At 39.6% G+C, this 15,402-nt stretch overlaps 1 protein-coding gene and 1 long non-coding RNA gene across 5 annotated transcripts in view; both read left to right on the top strand.

The window, feature by feature from the left end:
- Positions 1–15,402, top strand: part of PPM1L (protein phosphatase, Mg2+/Mn2+ dependent 1L) — a 300,090-nt gene that overhangs the window by 94,583 nt on the left and 190,105 nt on the right. The window lies entirely within an intron of this gene.
- LOC121925272 overlaps positions 10,956–15,402 on the top strand; it is a 23,407-nt gene continuing 18,960 nt past the window's right edge. Inside the window, exon 1 of the long non-coding RNA XR_006102835.1 lies at positions 10,956–11,004. This is a non-coding gene — a long non-coding RNA (uncharacterized LOC121925272). The remainder of the gene's footprint in view (positions 11,005–15,402) is intronic.

The following is a 15,402-nucleotide window of genomic DNA, read 5'->3' as shown; positions in this document are numbered from 1 at the left end:
AGAGAGAAAAAACCAACTGTTCATTTGTGAGCCTTATTGAAGCATCCCCACACCGACACACAACTGATTGATCACAAGGTTGTTTTTTCTTCCTTGCCAGAGCACAACTGTAAACAAAGTTGTTTTTAATTTTCCTCTGTTGATGAGCCTCATTTTCATTTTTTCTCTAACAAACAGGATGGTAGATTGTTGCATGATTGTGGCTTTCAGGAACTCAAAATGAACAAAACAGAAGTAACTTTCAAGTCTGTCATTATCTCAAGATGATGAGAAGCTAAATTATGGATATGTCCCCTCTCTCCCTCTCTTTCTAATGCATCTGTTTTCCAAATGTCCAACAATCTTTTTAATCTTTCACAAGATGATCCTTAAATGTCTTACTAATGGCCAAATACTGAGCACTGAAGAGGCTACAAAGGCTTCCAGCTCTACTGGCCTGTTTAACCTTTCCTCTAGTGATGCAGAAATAATTAATGTGAATGTGTTCATGCTTGAATCTCACATCCAAAATTAGGCACATAGACAATTAGAATTGCTATGATGCATAACTAAATAGTTTCCTCTGCCACATTTTACTGTACAGTATGATATGAATCTACTTCTCCCTTTAAAATATTTACCTATATTCTGGTTCAATTACAGCTGGTTCTGACATAACCTGTTCTGATTCCCCATCACCACCAGCATCTGTCTGAGTAACTGTCTGAATGCAAATAAAATATTTTTCTGAATGGCTTGTATATTAAGCTTCTTAAATACAGTGGTATGGTGATACGTTTTTTGAAAAATAAAGGCACGTCATGACAGTCTTTCATAGATATGTTCCCAATGATAGATAACTGTGTTCATCCAACCATCTAATCAGTTCTGACACTTCACCAGGAACCCATCTTTTGTAAAGCTAATGAGTGCTAACTGCCCATTGAAGACCACCCCCAGTTGCTTTATATTACAGCAAAGATTTTTCACAACATTATATTGTTGCTGAAAAACCCATCCACTTCTTCTGTGAATAATGTAAGGACTGTAGTTAAATTTAGAAGGAAGAAGAGAGTCCAAGGAGTGGTGGTGCTAGTAGAGTAAAAATGAAATCTTTGTCTAGCTAATCAAAAGCTCCAGTCCTTTGACCTGCAAGCCCTGGTTCTACTACCAAGTTCCCAGAGGTGAGCGTTTGGAATTTAAAATGCTGCAGGTTGTCAAGTTGCTCTACAAAGGGCAAGTGTATTGTTGGTTTGATCCTTCTCCAATACATGGGGCTAAGGCTGGTTCCAGTGCTGTTGGGACCCTCTTAGTGGGCTTACTTGACAGTGGCTGACTCAGATCTCCCTTCTACATTTCCATTAATTCCCCAGGAGAGAAATAGGAAATATGTGGCGGTCCGGATATTGTTGATCTGCAAATCCTATGACCACTAGCCAGCTAAGCCAAGTTATGAGAAGTGCAATCTAGCATATTTATGTCAATCTAATATATTTATATCAAGTCTGCATGTGGCTGCCTCACTCACACACAGAGAGATGGAGCCCTTGTATTTACTTTGTGTTACTAATTAAAAGATGTGGAATTGGTTGAACTAGGCAAACCAGGAGGACTAGAGTGAACTCCTGTTGGTGCTATTCTGCAAATGTCACAAAGCAACAACTTGAAAATGGACATCCTCCTTTTATCCAGTTGCAGTGACTCCCAATCCTAAATTAATCTCAAGACTTCAGATTGCTTGCCTAAAATACAGTTTGCTCTAAAAAAAATGCTTCATAAGCTGCCTCTTCCGCTTGGGAGTTTAGTTTTAGTGTAACATTGAATGTTATGCTTTGAAAACCCATGAGGAATTTGTGTGTGTGTGTGTTGTGAAGTTAAATATCACCAGCAAAAAAAGAAATATTTAAACTTGAAGTAAATATGAACAAATTGCAGACATGTGTGAATACAATTAATAGTGAATGAATTATGAAATATTTATATGTACCTAATGGAAAATTTAGTGAGCTGCAGATATTTCCTAGCTCATCTAGTTATAGATGAACAACAACAAAAATCTTTGTTTTCTCTGGAAATTTAATACTCTATAGTCATAGAATCATAAAATCATAGAATCGTTGAGTTGGAAGACACCACAAGGGCCATTCAGTCCAACCCCCTGCCATGCAGGAAATCTACATCAAAGCAATCCCCGACGGATAGCCATCCAGCCTCTGTTTAAAGACCTCTAAGGTAGCAGAGCCAACTACACTCCGAGGGAGTTTGTTCCACTGTTGAACAGCCCTTACTGTCAGGAAGTTCCTCCTAATGTTGAGGTGGAATCTCTTTTCCTGTAGCTTGCATCCATTGTTCTGGGTCCTGTTCTCTGAAGCAGCAGAAAACAAACTTGCTCCCTCCTCAATATGACATCTCTTCAAATATTTAAACAGGGCTATCATATCGCTTCTTAACCTTCTCTTCTCCAGGCTAAACATCTCCAGCTCCCTAAGTCATTCCTCATAGGACATGGTTTCCAGACCCTTCACCAGTTTAGTTGCCCACCTTTGGACACGCTCCAGTTTCTCAGTGTCCTTTTTAAATTGCGGTGCCCAGAACTGGACACAGTGTCCCACATTGACCTGACCAAAGTAGAATAGAGTGGCACTATTACTTGATGTAAACATTATACTGCTGTTGATGCAGCCTAAAATTGCATTGGCCTTTTTAGCTGCCTCATCACACTATTGACTCATGTTCAATTTGTGGTCTGCTTGGACTCATAGATCCCTTTCACAAGTAGCCTCATTAAGACAGGTGTCCCCCATCCTATATCTATGCATTTCATTTTTCTTCCTTAAGTGAAGTACCGTATTTTCTGGCGTTGAAGACGACTTTTTACCCCCGTCTTATATGCCGGGTTGTATTTGGCAACCTCCACAGAGACAGGTGAATGGTGTAGCCACCTCTCCATCTCTGAGGGGGGGGGGGTCCTTGCAGGTTCCTATCCCAGCAGGCACCGGGGCCGGGCTCTCTCTTGATGCCATTGCTGGTTTCCGGGGCTGGAAGCCGGAAAAGGTGGCAGAGAAGCAGCTCCAGACCCGGTCTGGTGGGAGAGGAAAGGTCAGGCCGAGGGAAAGAGCCGTCCCCTTATGCCTCACGTCGCCGCCGCCCAGGATACTCCACTCCAGCAGCTTCTTCCTTGGCGTCTAGTTCCCTTTTGGGCCAGACTGCGGGAGGCCCTACTGCCACTTGTGACAGCTGCCTTCCAGGCCTCCACAGAGACCCCCTCAAGCCAGCACGTGTGGGCACCAGACCCCCTTAATTCAGCCTATAGTAGACCAGGGCACTGCCTGCATGCAACTTGGGGGTCGTCTTATACGCCCAGTCACCTTATAAGCCGGAAAATACAGTACCTTACATTTTTCTGAGTTGAATATCATTTTGTTAGCTTTGGCTCAGCTTTCCAGTTTATTCAGGTCATTTTGATTTTTGATCCTGTTTTCTGGGGTGTTATTTGGTCTCATCTGCAAATATGATAACTATGCCCCCAATTTTGTCATCCAAGTCATTGATAAAGATGTTGAATAGCACTGGGCCCAGGACAGAACCCTGTGGTACCCCACTTCTCTCCAGGATGAAAAAGAGCCATTGTTGAGCACCCTTTGGGTTTGGCCAGGCAACCAATTACAAATCCATGTAACAGTTGCCTTGTCTAGGCCATATTGGCTGAGGAAGGCCTAGGGCATGTACCATTTAAAATACTAGGACTTGTTCTGTGCCTTCAGGTGATTTTCAAGTTATGGCAAGCCTATCACAGCATTTTCTTGGCAAATTTTTTTAAGAGATGGTTTTCCATGGCCTTTCTCTGAATCTGAGAGGACATGATTTCTCCAAAGTCACCTAGTGGGTTTCCTTGGCCAAGCCAGGATTTGAATCCTGGTCTCCAGAGCCCTAGTCCAACACCCAACATCTACACTACACTGGCTCTTACTTCCAAGTAAACATGGACAGAATTCTGATGTATTTCATTGTATTAAAAATTGCATTTTACGAACCTAAGGAGGATGTGAAAAATAAAACTGAACTATTGGTTAAGATTGTGAATGGTCACGTTCTAGCCTAAGCCTATCTGTTCTCTCTTTAGCACCTTTTCCAGCCAAACCATGGGTTTAAAAGCCAGTTTAGAGAGACAAGCATAAGAAGCTGGTCAACCCCAAACCGGTCTGAGCCATAAATGATATACAGTAATACAGTACTAGTACAATGGACCCTAGGTATCCACTGGGGTTTGGTTCCAGGACTTTCCATGGATACCAAAATCTGTGTATGCTTGTCCCATTATATACAATGACAGAGAAAAAGGTTGTCTTATAGAAAATAGAAAAATCAAGGTTTGCTTTTGGAATTTATATAATTTTGGAAATATTTTCAAGCCATGGATAGTTGAATCTGTGAATAAAGATTCACAGACTGCACTCATAGCTGCAAAATGGAGCCTCAAGCCATCGCAAAAAGGAGCCATTTTAATCAGTTCCTGAGTGGCGTGAGTTAGGACCGCAGGGCAGGCCGTGCGGTTACGATGGTCCTGGCCCAACTTCAGCTTAATCATGGCTGGAGCAGCCAGAGGTCACTCCTTCCCATCCGTCTCCTTCACCCCTTTATTTCTATTTCTTAATTGTCTAGGTTGATTTTTATGTAGATCCTCTGTGGTGATTATTTTTGTTTTCTTTATATCCAGCAGTAAGCCTGCCTTTGCACTTTCTTCTTTGGCCTTCCTTAGTAATTGTTCCAAGTCCATGATGTTTTCCTTTAGTAGTATGGTGTCAACCACATGTTCCTTCATCCTATCTTCTCTTTTTCTTCTAAGTTTAAGCCTACGCTTTGTATGATATTTTCTGCATACAAGTTGAATAAGCAGAGTGATAGATGCAGCCTTGCCCCCTTTGCCAATTGGGAAGCATTCTGTTTTTCCATATTCTGTTCTAACATTAGTCTCTTGTCCTAAATACAAATTTCTTATCAAGACAGACAATAATTATAATATTTAGTTATAATCCTGCCTTTTTCCCAGCTCAAAGCATCTTACCAAAGTTAAAACACATATAGCGAAAACATCACATCATACAAAAGTTAAAAATATAATTGAACTATCAATACAATTAAAATCAGTTAAAAGTGTGACTGCTAAACAAGAATAGACAGTACAGTGCATTATGGAAGGCCCTTTTCCTCTGAGCAGTCAGCCCCAAAAGAACTGCTGAAACAAACAAACAAAAAGTCTTCACCTGCCTATGGAACGTTATCATGGAGGATGCCAGTCTAACCTCTCTAGGGAGGTCCAGAGCCTGGGAGCAGCCACTAAGAAGACCTTTCCCCTTCAGATAGGTCTGTGAGTGGAGAGAAGGACGTAGATCGTGTTCATGCTCAATTGATCCTTAGCTGTTTCCCAGCAAATCTAGAAGGGACCAAATTGACTAGGTGTATACTTGAAATACTGTATTGAATTTCCATGTCTGTGGGTCATGAACTTCTCCATGAAATGTGAAATTTAAAAAGGCTATCTAAGGTCCTTAACCCTGTCACCAAAATAGTTCAACATTAAGGTTAAAACCCAGAGTACATTCATCACTGACATGGGGGTCACCAGCTATCGCCACTTTCCAGGATGTTTTTCTCTTTGCCCTCCTGCACCCATTTTATTTATTCTATATTCTGATAACTGAAGGCACTATTGATATATATTTAATAATGATTCAAAATTCTTTGTTTTTCTTGCAGTTCATCCCCCCTCTCTCATCTGAAATCCTAAATAAGAGCTACACTATTTTATTTTATGCTAAATCAGAGTTAAATAAATTAATGCTGCAAACCTCAATGTGATTAAGGCACAGTTTTCTAACTGCTTACTCTAGAATGATTTCAGTGAATGCAATGCAACTGCTCCAGGACCAGGAATAATTTAAAGACTTAATTGTGCCAGATCAAGAAATTGAACACTCCAGAGTCAGGAAATTCTTAACCACCAAATGCATATTGTGGTTGTATTTTAATTATATATATTAATCACAGACAATTCCCCAAGGAGCATAAGAGGGAAGCAGAGAGAACATTTTTTTGTAAATGTATTGGTAGAGTTAATGTTCTTGTGGATATAGGGTTAGATCCAAATCTAATCATGTTTAAAGACCCATTTAAAGGAATGGGAATTAAGTTAGTCTTGACTGCATTTCAGTGTACCTCTCTTCAGTATGACTAAATATGGCTGCAATCTATGCTACTGTGAGTGCATCTAGACTGCAGAAATAATGCAGTATGACACCACTTTAAATGTCATGGCTCCATCCTATAAAATTCTAGGATTTGCAGTTTTATAAAATATTTAGTTTTTCTGCTAAAGAGTCCTGGTGCTCACAAAACTACAAATCCCAGGATTTTGTAGGATAAGTCCTTGGCACAATGGTGTCAAACTGCATTATTTCTGCAGCGTAAATGCACTCTGTCTTTAAAGCCATCTTCCATACAAGTTGACTGTCCCCTTATCTGGAAATCCAAAATGATCCAAAATGCATAATGGGTGGCTGAGATGGTAACATTTTTCATTTCTCATGGTTCGGTGCACACAAACTTTGTTTCATTCACAAAATTATTTAAAATATTGTATAAAATAACCTTCAGGCTACCGTATGTGTTTAAGGTGTATATGAAACATAAATGAATTGTGTGTTTAGACCTGGGTCCCATCTCCAGGGTATCATATTAAGTATATTCAAATATTCCAAAATCAAAAAAAGAAAAATCCAAAATCCCAAACACTTCTGGTCCCAAGCATTTCAGATAATGGAGACTCAACCTATATTACATTATGGGTGTGTGCCTAAAACAGGGGTGGGCAAGTGCACCAGGATGGAGGCCAGGTTTTGTACTTTCCTGGTTTCAATGAATGTAAAATATACAAGCAGAGATCACATGCCTTAAAATATGTGCATACACACTGTAAGGTACACATGTTGGAACTAGCTGCAACTAGAAATACTGGTACTTGAGCGTACATTCAATGGTAATCAGCTGTGCTGCACAATAATATGTAAATCAGTATTTCAGGTGCTAGAAATCCTCTCTGATGATTCTAGTATTGTCCTATCTTCCCAGATTGATGAGCCCAAGGAGCCTCATGCTGTTTGAAGTCTATCCATTCATTCCATTCTGGGGGCCATTATGAGAGAATGTGGAAAAGGGCCTTCTTGGCTGTTGCATCCCAACTGTGGACACTGCCTTCCTTTGGAAACCTGACCATTGCCAATGCTGGCTTTATTTAAAGCCTTTGAGGCCTAACTGATTCACTCCAAAAATATTTATGCACATGGTTTTAAATGGTCTTAACATTCTGGACCTGTTTCAAACTTGTCACTTTATTTAATATGTTTTTCCTCTGTTATTTTTATTCTTTTAAAATCAATCTATTAATAATGTCTAATTTGTATGTTGCCTTAAGATCTTGTAGGACAGAGTGGGATCTAGATATTTAACTAAATATATAAATAAAACTCCCTCATTGATGAGAAGCAGACCATATATGTGTAATAGCAATCTGCCCTGGATGGATCAAGGTGGTATTTCTATAGAAAAAGAGTTTGAAGCCACATAATCCAGCCTTACACTTACTATCTTGACCCTGAACTCCGTGCTTTTAGATCTGCAGAAAAGATGTGCATTTCACCTTCAGCTGACACACATCAAGTAAAAAAAGCAAGGACATAAAAATAGCATCTAGCAGTTCAGCAGAAATGCAAGAGTTGCAAGCTGTCCTTTTAGGCCCTGGTGGTCTTTTGATTGCTAAAACTGCCTTCATATCTAATCCACAAAATGCATCATTGAAGAAGAACTTTGCCAGCCTGATTCTGTGGAAACATTTCCCCCCACCTCTTACTGACGGACAATAATGTTTACATGAGCATGGAAAAGTTTGGATGACAACTCCAGTCCCAGACGATTAGTCCTAAAACTCATAGTTTCCAATAGCTTTTTCTCTATAAATCTTGAGACAGGGCCAGTTTTGGGTTAAAAGGGTCCCTCTGGGCAAAATAAGCTCTGTTGCATCCCTGCCCTTGAGCAATGAATTACAGCAGGCTTCCTGAGCTGTGGTGATTTCACTGAAGCAAAACTGGACTGCTGAATCTAGCCTCAGTTTAATACATAATGCCCACAATGTCCAAAGGTATATTAGGTTGGAACACCTTGGAAGACTGAAAGGGAGGTTGGCTCCATTCAGTTATGTGGCACTGCTTGGACTGCTAAACCAGTAAAAATATATTAACAGTGGTACCAAGTGGCAGTGCCAGTCTTGCATGAACAGACAGTGATCGAGCCAGTGATAAAGTAAAATTACTGACTGCAGGGCTGAAGTGCCAAGAATTTCTGGTTAGGAAGAATACCCCCTTGTACTTCCTTTTTTATTTAGCTACAGTCTTCCCAATAGCTGTGGTGGAATATACCATCGCAAATGATCCTTGTAATGCAGGGTAGTTGCTCATGTGCTGATTGTGAATGGCCAGTCATGATCCATTAACTCTACAAAAGGCCTGCTCCTGGTAGAGATGCTCATTGCTTATAACTGATTTGTTGATCTCAAGAAGAAGCACTTCAGTATGATTCTGTGAAAAGAAACAAGTTGCAAATCTTCAGCTGTGTCGTTCCCATTTGTCCCTTTGTTATGCAATCTTAGGTCACTCCAGCCAAATTCCAATATACAGTACTAATCATTATATTGCCTTTTGCCAAGCTCACTATTCTTTGACATTCAGCTGATAACAATATGTTTGATATTGTGCTCTGTACTGCTTCACACATGTGCACGTACACATGTACTCACACCTAAATCAACAAATTTGCCTTCAGTTGTGCAGTTTACTTGGGAAAAGCCCTCCTTTGCACTTTCTTCCTTGACTTTTCTCAGTAATTGTTCAAAGTCCATGATGTTTTCTGCTAGTAATATTGTGTCATCTGCATATCTTAGATTGATGTTCCTTCCAACTATCTTCATTCCTCCTTCTTCTAAGTCTAAACCTACTCTTCGTATGATGTTCTCTGTGTACAAGTTGAAAAGTTGCCTGACTCCCTTGCCAATTGGGAACCATTCTGTTTCTCTGTATTCTGTTGTAACAGTGGTCTCTTGTCCTGAGTACAGATTTCTCATCAGAACTATCAAATGAAACTATGGGCCTGTACAGACTGGCCAAAATAAAGCTTTTTCGGGTCACTTTAGTGGTATGCTGTTTAAATTATGCATGCGTCCTAAGAGGCCAGAAGCCGCACCAAAGCCATGCTCCAGTCCTAAGGACTAGAGTTCAGCTTTGGCACTGCTTCTGGCCTCTTAAGATGTACAGTATGTCATTTATACAGCATACCTCCATAGTGATCCGAAGCAGCTTTATTTTGGCTTGCCTGTAAGGGCCCTATGATACTGATGATGATTTTATATAGCATAATCAGTATACATGGTACTTCCCATAATAAAACAAAACTTAAGTCCTGCCAAAGGCACACGGGGGGGGGGGGGGGAGAGGAAGGAAGGAGTAATATAATATAAAACTAATACAATACAGCTGTAAAACAAAATATACAAATATAAATCCAAAAACCAAATACAATACAATTCAGAACAAGCTAACAAATACATATAATAAAGGTATAAAATATTATGAAACTAAATTAAACTAAAATGGTGGGTGGTTGGCTAGGAAGGGATGGGCAATGCAGCCCCTCACACACACTGGGTGACACCAACCTCAGTGACACCATTATGTCTGGGGGTGCTTTGACTGTGTATTCCTGCATGGCAGGTGGTTGGGCTAGATGGCCCTTGTGGTCTCTTCCAATTTATGATTTATAATTCTATGCTCCCAGTATTGCAATGAAGTGGAACAAGGCATAGGCACTTGAAGTCATTACACACCACAGTGAGATGGAGGCAATAAGGGATTATATCAAGTGGGAAAAGAATCTTTATATCAAATGACCCAAGAGTGGTACAACAAGGTGCAACCCAGGGAAAGCCGCAACATCATGCAATAAACTTCAGATAAGGATGGGACTAATGCAGGGCAATTGTAGTTTAACCATGTTGTGCAGGGGTAGGCAACCTATGGCCTGCGGGCTGGATCCGGCCCGCTGAGGCCTTCCCACCGGCCCCTGCTATTGTGGCCTGTGTGCTGCGCCCATAACCCTTGTTGGGACCTATGGAAATGACGTGCAGTGTCCACCATGACCACCTGCAGAGTTCAACCACGTCGACAGGACGCCAAGAAGAAGGAATCTGTGAAGATGTCTTCAACTAATAATGACTCTTACAAGTCTTCACTCTAAACGAGGGCTTTAATCTTCCTTTGCAGTATTTACAACATAGATATACACAGTGTATTGGGCATCCGTCTCTAATACACACTATTTACACCAACCAACAATAACACAACCTCTGAGACAGCCACATTAACACACAACCATCTCACTGCCTCTCAGTAACAGACACAGCCCACTCATAGGCACCAACTGTCTCTCTCTCTCTCTCAGTGACAGTTGAGAACTGACAGATGACAGTTGCATCAACATTCCGATGACGCGCTGTTTGAATGCTGCCACATTAGCTGCCACTGGAGCTGTAAATTATCTGCACAACAGCTCCCCCTAGTGGCCACACCAATGTCATTTCCTGACACCTGCACAGTCCTGCCACCGATTGCTGCCGTTTTTTCACCGCTCCGGGCGCCATTTTGTTTTTCAAAATGGAGGCCGAAGTCTCGCGTGACCTCAGGATGGCAAAGGTCATGCGAGACTTCGCCGCCATTTTGAAAAACAAAATGGCGGCAGCCATCTAGGAGGCCCGGTGCAGCCCCTGGAGCACTCCAACAGGGCTCCAGGGGCTGCAGTGGGCCTGCAGCAGTCTCCACCTCGCCCTCCGCCCTCCTCCTCCTCCTCCCTAAGAGCAGGGAAAGGAGGAGGAGGCAGAAGGAGTGCAGAGCCAGGGAGCCAGAGCTGCAGCCACAGCGAGAGGTTGGTTCATTGGGGGAGGGAGGAGCTGAAGCTACAACAACTACTTGTGGCTTTTCTGGGTTGAAACAGTGCATGCTTTCTGCAGTTTATTTTGAATTGCATTTTAGTAATTTCCATGCTTGTAACTTTATTATTATTAATTTTGGAAACTTATCTGGATTTAAGATAAATAAGTCAAAAACAGTAATGTTAACAAAAAATCTAGGAAAAAAGGAAGAGGATGAATTGGTAAAGAGATCTGGCATTCAAAAAGGAAAAAAAGTAAAGTATCTAGGGATATGGTTGTCAGAGAAAAACACCAATTTTTATGAAAACAATTATAGATCTATGTGGCAAAAAGTGAGTATGGACTTGAAAAAATGGGATAAACTAAATTTATCACTTTCAGGAAGGATCGCGGTGATAAAAATGAACATCCTGCCTAGATTAATCTTTCTGTTTATGAACCTCCCAATTATTACAAATAATGGAATATTTAGAGATTGGAATAAAGAATTGGGAAAGTTTGTGTGGAGAGGCAAAAAGGCCAGGATTAAATGGATAATATTAAAAAAAGAATCTAATAGGGGTGGATGTTCATTACCAAATCTTAAATTGTATTATTATGCGTGTTCTTTGTTATGGCTTCAAAACTGGATCAAATTGGATAAAACTTATATAACAGTTTTAGAGGCGGTCAATTTGAAATATGGATGGCACGCCTATTTAGAATATGGAATGGAAAAAACTGATAAAGAATTTAAAAAACCACATAATAAGAAGATCATTAATACAAACATGGAAAGTAATTAAAGAAAAGTTTTATAGTGGGATTCCATTATGGATTTCAATTCAAAATGCCTTTTTAGTGGAGAAGTAAAGAAAGATAAACAACTGTGTTATAAAGAGTTATTAATAATAGATCCTAAGGGAAAAATAAAAATAAGATCAAAGCAAGAATTAGAGACAAGTGGAAAAATGATAAATTGGTTGGAATATTATCAAATCAAATCTAAATGTAAAGAAGATATGAAGAAAAGTGAATTTGAAATTCAACAAAATATTGTAGATAAAATTACAGTGGTGCCTCGGGTTACGAAATTAATTCGTAACGCGGCCGCTTTCGTAACCCGAAAAGCCTTCGTAAGCCGAATTGCCATAGGCGCTAATGGGGAAAAGCCGCGATTCCGTGCGAAAAAGCCGAAAAAAGCACCAAAATTTTTTTCGTAACCCGAAAAAACATTCGTAACCCGAAACAATAATTCCCTATGGGATTTTTTCGTACAGTATCCCGAAAATTTCATAACCTGGGTATTTCGTATCCCGAGGTACCACTGTATATGGGAAAATGATATGGGAAAGGTATCTAAACTGTATAAAATATTGATTCATAGGGAATTAGAGTTGGAAACGGTGACAGAAACAATGATAAAGTGGGCTCAAGAAATTGGACATGTTATACCATTTGAAAATTGGGAAAAAGCATGGATGCAGTCAAATAAATTTACATGCTCCCAAGACTTAAAAGAAAATTATTTAAAAACAGCCAATAGATGGTATTACACCCCATTGAGACTTTCAAAAATATATGGAATACAAGAAAATTTATCTTGGAAATGTCAAATTAAAATAGGGTCCTACTATCACGTGTGGTGGACATGTAAAGAAATTAAGAAATTCTGGAATAGAATACATGAAGAGATACAAAAGATAATTGATTTAAAATTTCCATGTACTCCGGAATTTTACTTACTTAATATGACCTCGGTATTAGGAACAAAAAAAGGAAAAGAAATACTGGAGACTGGTATTGTATTTGATAACATCAGCTCGAATTGTCTTGGCCAGACATTGGAAATTGAAAACAACACCTAATATAGAGGAATGGCTGGAAAAAATAGTGGAAGTGAGAGAATTGGATAAAATAATGGTGTGGAATAGAAAAAAATCAACAGATTATTGGGAAAGGGAATGGCAACCCTTAACAATGTATTTGAATAATTTAGGTGGGGGAAAAAATGTAAGAACATATGAGAGGAAAACATAAATGGATAATGGTTAATATTTTGTTATTTGTGTAAACGAAAGGGAAGGAGATTGGGAAGAAGGGAATAGAAGTTAGAACGGAAGTTCATCGGGAGATGTATGTATGTACAGTTTATAAGAAATGAATTGGTGATGTTAATTTGTATATAATATTGTACATGTGAAAAAGATAAAAACAATTAAAAAAACATTATTATTATTATTATTATTATTATTATTTGCCCTGTGTTCTATGTGCAAAATCCCCTCTCAATGAGAAAGAGGAGGAGGATGAGAAAGAGGAGGAGGAGGAGGAGGAGGAGGAGAAAGAGGAGGAGGAGGAGGTGGAAAGGTGAGGAGGAGGTGGAAAGGTCTGCCTTGGGTTTTTTCATTGATTTTTAAAAATATATAACACTTATTTTTGTTTTTTTATTTCATTGTTTTTATTATTGCTTTTTATTTTATTTCATTATTTTTATTATTTATGAAGGTGAGACAGTGTGACTTTCCAAAGTGCTGTAACAAAGGTCTGCTGTAACAATGATAGTGGTGGTGGTGATGATGATGCTTCGGTGGAAGCTCCGCCCCCGATGTGTGGCTCCGTCCCCAGAGGGTGGAAGCTCCACCCCCGGCATGCAGCTCTGCCCCCGGAGGGTGGAAGCTCCACCCCCTGGCTTCGGCCCCCCAGTTGTCTGAGGGACAACAACCTGGCCCCTGGCTCAAAAAGGTTGCCTACCCCTGGTGTTGTGTAACAAGCTTCCAAGTAGTTTTCAGATACAGTGGTGCCTCGGGTTACGAAATTAATTCGTTCCGTGGCACCGTTCGTAACCCGAAAAGCCTTCGTAAGCCGAATTGCCATAGGCGCTAATGGGGAAAAGCCGCGATTCCGTGCGAAAAAGCCGAAAAAAGCACCAAAAGTTTTTTCGTAACCCGAAAAAACATTCGTAACCCGGAACAATGTTTTCCTATGGGATTTTTTCGTATCCCGAAAATTTCGTAACCTGGGTATTTCGTATCCCGAGGTACCACTGTACTCTGCTTACATTTATGGCCAAACCAAACTTACATCTGTGCTCCTATATGCATGCTGTACTGAAAACATTTCAGAACAAGCTTCAAAGAGCCAACCTGCAATTTTACCCTTTACTCTGACGCAGAAATCAATTTAACTAGAACCAACAAAGGGTGACCTTGTGATTGTGAAGTAATTGAAATTCTTTGGCTTATAGAATTTTTGAAAGCTGAAACAAATCATTTTGAAATTCTTTTTAAAAACAATGGTGTATGTGTTTGCAAGCTAAATAATTTGATTGCTGCTCACCTTAGATACGTGTCTTCAAATAAATAAATAAATAAACAAATAAGGTTAAGCTGGATGTTTAGGCAGAGTTTTGCCAAGTAATATGCAAGGTATGTGAAGGAAAATGTCTAAATTCAGTGAAAATCCTTAAAGCACATGGGTGAAATAGCAAGCTGCAGTATTTATGCTACCTCACATTCCTTTTTTTGATACCATTTCCTGGATATTCAAGGTCATTCTGCTAAAATGTACACAGAGCAGGATGCTGGCTTAAGTTCTTTGCAGGGTGCTTGCCAGGGATTTAAATATGTGGCCCTCATTGAGTGCCTGCAAAGGATCAAAATGGGAAAGTGTACATGCCAGGTTTATTTCCTGTAATGCTGTGTAAATGTCAGTGAAGTGTATTTTACTATATGAAGAGATGGACAGGAAATTAATGGATTTTGGATCCAGGGTAATTGCTTGGGAGTCCATGTTTTATTTACTTATCACGGCTGTGTCGGATCAGTCAGTGGTGAAACATTTGTTAAGTGTTGCTTTTAATCATTTGTGGATTTTAGAATTTATATTTGAGGGTATTAGCTGCTATTTGTTTCTCTTAGAAGAGAGAAATGCAGCCCATTAGAGGAGTGATACATGAATCTGTCTATTTCTAGTCTGTGTCACTTTCCCATATATTCACACACTGTGCCTTTCCATTTGATTTCTGAAATTATCCCACAAATATTATCATGTAAAAAAAGTTTATAAATATATTTTTCATAAAATAATGTCGCTTTTCCTAAAAATTATAATATGTTATTTTCCTCCTCAAAATTTTTTACATGCAAATTGCATTGGAATAATTGGGAATGATGAAATCCCCACTGAGTAACTAGGTTCTGATGCCAGCATCTCTATGAGATGGGCAAACTACCAGGCCATTTTTTTTTAATCTGACAGATGAAATTTCAAAGACATCCCTACATTGGGAACATTTATCATAGAAAGCTGGACTGCTTCCTCTTTGTTCTTTTTCTGGCAGGTAAAGTCTTTTTTATTCTGATGATGATGATGATGATGATGATGATGATGATGATGATGATGATGATGAT

Source organism: Sceloporus undulatus, chromosome 3 (genome assembly GCF_019175285.1).
Source record: "Sceloporus undulatus isolate JIND9_A2432 ecotype Alabama chromosome 3, SceUnd_v1.1, whole genome shotgun sequence".
Taxonomy (NCBI): Eukaryota; Metazoa; Chordata; class Lepidosauria; order Squamata; family Phrynosomatidae; genus Sceloporus; species Sceloporus undulatus.
This window is presented reverse-complemented; position numbering and strand designations above follow the sequence as displayed.